Raw genomic sequence first — 6,000 nt, forward strand, 5'->3', positions numbered from 1 at the left:
TCGATATGTAACAAAAATTAATCAATGATAACAGAAATCATCAGTAAGATTTTTTTATGAATAACTTGTTATTGTCAAACACGAAATCATAGTATATTGCAGATTCAATGATTACAGGTTTGTCTAAGGTTTCTAAAATTAGGTAAATCTAATAACTGCTCTTGTATTAGATGACCACTTATTGTAAAAAATAATGAATGGTATGATTGATGTATAAGACTTCTTAACTGTTATAGTCGACTCGCGCGTCAATTTTTTGGTAAATCAGCCAATTCGGGACCTATATCAGCATTATATGACTATAAAAAGCAATTCCTTTGCATATGATGATGAAAGTACAACAAATGTCTTTAATGACTATTCAGTTCGATTGCTAATATTGATAATGCCGTGGGTAGTTCAGGTTTCCCATTGCGCTTGAATTTGTCAATATTCACCATTGTAAGTACCCAATCTTATATTTATGATATTCTAAAAAAAACCTTAAAGTTGAACACGACAAATGCTATTGAAACACCGCCGGAACAGTTTGCGAACCTCTGCTGATTCCTTCACTATATTTCCGATATTTAAGAAAAATGAAAGATTCATTCCTTGGAACTACAGTCCTATCTCATTACAAAGCTCTGTATGTAAATATGTAAAGTATTTGAAAGAATCATACACACATTCTTCCATAATTATTTAATAGATACAAATTTACAATATGAATAGCAATATGGTTTATGCAAAGGGCATTACACTGTTTATTTGTGAATTGAAATCTTCTGCAATATATGTTCAGCGTTAGAAAATACAGAGCGTATTAATATGACGTTCTTCGATATATCTAAAGCACCTAAAGTGTGACACAGAGAGGTCTTTTAATCATAGTATATATGAAAGGTATTAGTTTAGTATTAAAATTAAACTGATGATATAATCACATGTAGATTAATCCCAATCCAAGAAATATTTGGCATAATTTTGATTTTTTAAATTTTATCATATTTTACTACTATTTCAATATACTGTTAGTAAAATTCCTGAAAAATAAAATATTAGATATTTTGAGCATTTATGTTGCTAATCTAAATGTATAAATTAATATGTGAAAATGTTTCATGCTACAAAAAATTAGGAATATTATTTTTATATGCAGATTGATTGCTTTGGAACATTTTCTCTTCAGGTTGATAATGTCAATAAAATAGAAGCTGTTATAACACAACCAGTAGAAAAATCTACTACTGGTTGTCTTATAAGAACTTCTATTTTACAAATTTGTTGTTGCTACACCTACTGAGAATGAAAACTGGTGTCTGTGTTATTCGTTTCAAATTGATATAACATTCCAAATGTTTTTATTGAAGTGTAAAAAAGGAGAACAAGATAATAATGAAAAAAACCCAGCTGATTTTAACCAGGTGTAATTAACGTTGTGGTACTATGTTGACAAAGTGATGACATCACAGAAGGGGGCCCAAAGTTCGGAATTCTAAAGAAACCAGGAACCATTGGAAAAAACGAAGAAAGTACTTGACATCATATTTTGACGTGCTATGTGTGTATCACAGAATGCTCGTAACATGTTCAGGTCTGCTGTGTCACCTATAAGTTATAATACCAATACGTTGGTTATGTTATGTTGTTATAGAAAAAAATTCAATGATTTAGATAAATTGAACCATATTTTTATTACATTTACCGTGTCAGTAAATTCCATTTAAGTTAATCAATATGCAATAACACATATTCATCACTTCTTTGTATTATATGCATGTATTATATTCAGATGCTATCAGACGATTTCTCAACGCAGATATGTTCCTTCTTATCTCTACCTCTGGGGAAGAATCATATTGATATACAGGTAAGTAGTTTCTTATTGTATCTGTTTGTGCGGACTTTTTAACACGTTAACAACATATCTAATTTAAGGACGCCATATTGCCGAATTGGACAAATCACAGGGTCATTTTACAGTGCAATTTAACTGGAGCTGGTCTCTGGTATCATTGCATTAATTTGTATACATTAAAGAATTACTGCGCTGATGTAAATGAAAGAGAAATATACTTCCTTATCATGACTTTCTCGTAGTCTCACACTGATCTTTTCGTTCCTTTCTGGAAGTTTTGAATATGGTGTTTTTAATGGGAAGCATATGCAAATAACTCGATTTTGTATAGCACGGCTTCTCATCACATATCACGGTCCCTTATTTATGTATTGTGATTAACGTATTTGTGGTTCAGTATCGATGCCAGTGTACATGTTTTCCGTATATGAGTAATATAACGCTCAACAACATTTTAAGCCATCAATCTTAGTACAATCTTATTATTTCTTACTGAAAAATACTCAAGTAGAGTTTACATTTCTTCGTGTCCTATACAGCTATAAATTTTTTGTTGAACCCTTATTTCGTGGGAAAGTAGAATAAATAAATATAACAACATAAAATTTAACAAAGGATTAAGGCGTGGAATTAGGAATTATTATATATTACCTGCAAATGAATGATTTTACGCTAATAGTATAATGAAGTTATGAGGTCTATCTATATTTTTATAAGCGAGGACATTTTCAAACTATTGTGCTCTCTCTCTCTCTCTCTCTCTCTCTCTCTCTCTCTCTCTCTCGCATTAATTGCATAATTACATTTTTTATGCTTCCTCCTCCTACAGGTTGAAGTACGTTACTCTGAAAGCTGTGGTACCCTGTCCAGGTAATTTCACATCAATCTGGTAGCTGAGATAAACACAAATTACCGTAATTTTCAACAAATGTTTATTTTTAGATTTTACCTAAATAGTGTTATCATAAGACGCACACTATACTATATAAACTCAGCTAAATGCATGCGCTCCATATGAAGAAGTATCTTGGTTTAAAGTGTAATTTTAATAATATTGTAAACGAAAACAGGATTATCGTTGCAGGTATTACAACTTCCTACATGTTTTCGGTGAAAAATATATTAACTTAGTTTATGCCATTACATGCGATCAGTTTGGATTTTCTTTAATCGCGTCCTATGATTTAAATTTCAAGTCCATATGAATCGCTGTCAAGAGTTACAAAGACGAAAATAAAGGATAAAGGTTACAATATTCTTTTTCACAATCTACAAATGATGAGTCTATGCCTCCTTGTGGTATACAATTGTCAATATGACGTGGTTAAAGCGTCCCGCTGAAAGAATAATGTTGTTTGAAACACTCTAAATGATCATGTTTTCTGCATTTTGTTTCAGTTGACTGTCAATGGGGACCTTGGGAAGGAAACGAGGAAGATTGGAGCTCTTGTTCAGTCTCTTGTGGATTTGGAATATCAGAACGACTTGAAAGACGCGAGAAAGTTGTTAAGGCAGCGCATGGCGGAAAAGACTGTAGAGGACCTTCTACTAGAGTAATCCAAAGGCAATGTGACATGCTTGATTGTCCACGTACGAACACGTTTATATTCCTATGCATACTTAAACTATAACTTAATTAACCAGGTGATATGATTCAAGAATAAATTCTTTAAAAGTATATTCAAGAATATACATATCTTATAAGTTATCACTGGAAAGTTGTTAAAATACCAACAATTAAGAATTCAATGAAAGTATATATGAAATTACAAAGACGTTTTATGCGAAGTAAAAGCGGCCCTCTGATTTACCAACTATTTATTACATAATGTCCATATTGTAAATACAACTTTTGACTGAGATTTGACAAGATGACCGCAGTTGAGTGTAACCTGTGTGTTCAAATATGGTATGTAAATGCATTACGAGACTATGAACACAACATTAACTATTAGGGGTGTACAGTGGACTTATTGGATTCATTGCCCTTACTTTTTTCACTATGAGAAGTGTAACGTGTACATTAAGGTTAGTTTAGGAAACTTATGTAATTGTTCTCGTTATAATCAAAACGAGCCGTAACACAATAAAAAAAGCAGTGGATACTAGATGAACCTTACAATTTACTCACAATATTCTTTGATAATCACTTACAAATCCGCATTGGCCATTCAAACGTACGTGACATTACAAAATGAACAAAATGACGTCGATTCTTTTATGTTAGGATTGTAAAAAAATCCAATCTGCCAGTGAGCACACTTGTTTCATAAAAAATTACTTCTAGAGGATATAATTACATGTTTTAGACACCATCTGTGAAAAAGCTACGGATGTAAACGGATACCATGCCCATCTCCAGATGTGCTACAGTTTTATTCAGTGTGAGAACAGAAAGGCACACGTGCATGACTGCCCAGAAGGAACTTCTTGGGACAGCAAGGGAGAAAAACATTGTTCTAAGGATGCACTCCATAGCTGTGAAAGTAAGTCATATCTCTAACCATCGACATTATAATAATCCGTTTTTGATGGAATTTTTATTCCTTCGGTTTTGGTAATGCTTGTGTATGTTTCGATTTTATTCTTTTAGGAAACATTATTTTAGACCTTCCTTAAAAAATTCAATTTATTAACAAAATGGGCTCATATGTTCAATGTATTTAATATCACCATATGCTTGGCCAAGCGGCGTTTTTACAACGCAAAACAGCGCATTTATATGGTTTTTCATTAACATATCGTCAAATATACACCACTGTTAGCACTATCAAACACGACAAAAAAAATTCATCACACACGACGGAAATGAATTTCATCAAACACGACAGAAAAGAATTTCATCAAACACGACAGAAATGAATTTCATCGAACACTACAGATGACAAAGAATTTCACCAAACACGGCAGAAGACAGAAAAGAATTCCAACAAACACGACAGGAATGAATTTCAACAAACACGACAGAAAAAAATTTCCATCGAACACGATAGAAAAGAATTTCATCAAACACGACAGAAAAGAATTTCATCGAACACTACAGATGACAAAGAATTTCACCAAACACGACAGAAGACAGAAAAGAATTCCAACAAACACGACAGAAGACAGAAAAAAATTCCAACAAACACGACAGAAGACAGAAAAAAAAATCCATCAAACACGACAGAAATGAATTTCATCAAACACGACAGAAGACAGAAAAGAATTCCAACAAACACGACAAAAGACAGAAAAAAATCCATCAAACACGACAGAAATGAATTTCATCAAACACGACAGAAAAGAATTTCAGCGAACACGACAGAACAGCACTTTAGAAAAACTGGTTTCGTTTTCAGATACTGTGTGTGATTCTGGCATGATACTGCCACATGAGACGGATTGTAAGAAATACTACAAGTGCGATCACAACCGCTTACATGAGGGTGCATGCCCGCTTGAGACACCGTACTGGGACTTTGTTTCTATGCATTGCAATTCTGATGAATCTGTATGCAAGGGAAGAGATCCAGACGAAGGTAAATGCTAAAGTATAAGGATCTTAGTCGACGAAGCTCTTGACTAGCTTTGTGAAAAGAACGAGCTGATTATACTATGATTTTTTTACTAGGTCATATGTATTGGAAGCTTTGAGAGAAAGAAAGATATTCTTCCGATTGCAGTCGAAGAAGATTTCCCACTTTATAAGTTTTCACATTCACTTCAATATATTTTGTACAGGAATGATGTAAGAAATTTCTGTTCTTGAAAGTATGAATCAGAACTTTATTTTCTTCCAATAACTCGCTATGAGGGAAAAAACAACTGTTAAAATTATGAAGTACAATGAAAAGAAAAAAAATTTTTTCTGATTTTGACAGGTGAACATAATGTGTAAAATATATATACAATTTATTCATGTAGTCTGACAAAAATGACCTGTTGCACACCATTACCATGAGGACACAAAAAGTAAACGTGGGCATACTATTGAATGGATCTCCTTAATTGATTATCTTGGTTTGTTGTAATCAAAGTTGTACACAAGTATGTCACTATTATTTATCTAATCAAAGATTATAACACTGGAGGCTGGAGTGCTTTATTTATTTCACAAGTGAACGTAATCAGAAGTTAGGTTCACTAGGTCACTATGAACTGAATTTAATTTCCTTGAT

The sequence above is a fragment of the Ylistrum balloti genome, unplaced genomic scaffold (genome assembly GCF_031769215.1).
Source record: "Ylistrum balloti isolate Yb309-2 unplaced genomic scaffold, AGI_CSIRO_Ybal_v1 Utg370452, whole genome shotgun sequence".
In the NCBI taxonomy this organism is placed as follows: domain Eukaryota; kingdom Metazoa; phylum Mollusca; class Bivalvia; order Pectinida; family Pectinidae; genus Ylistrum; species Ylistrum balloti.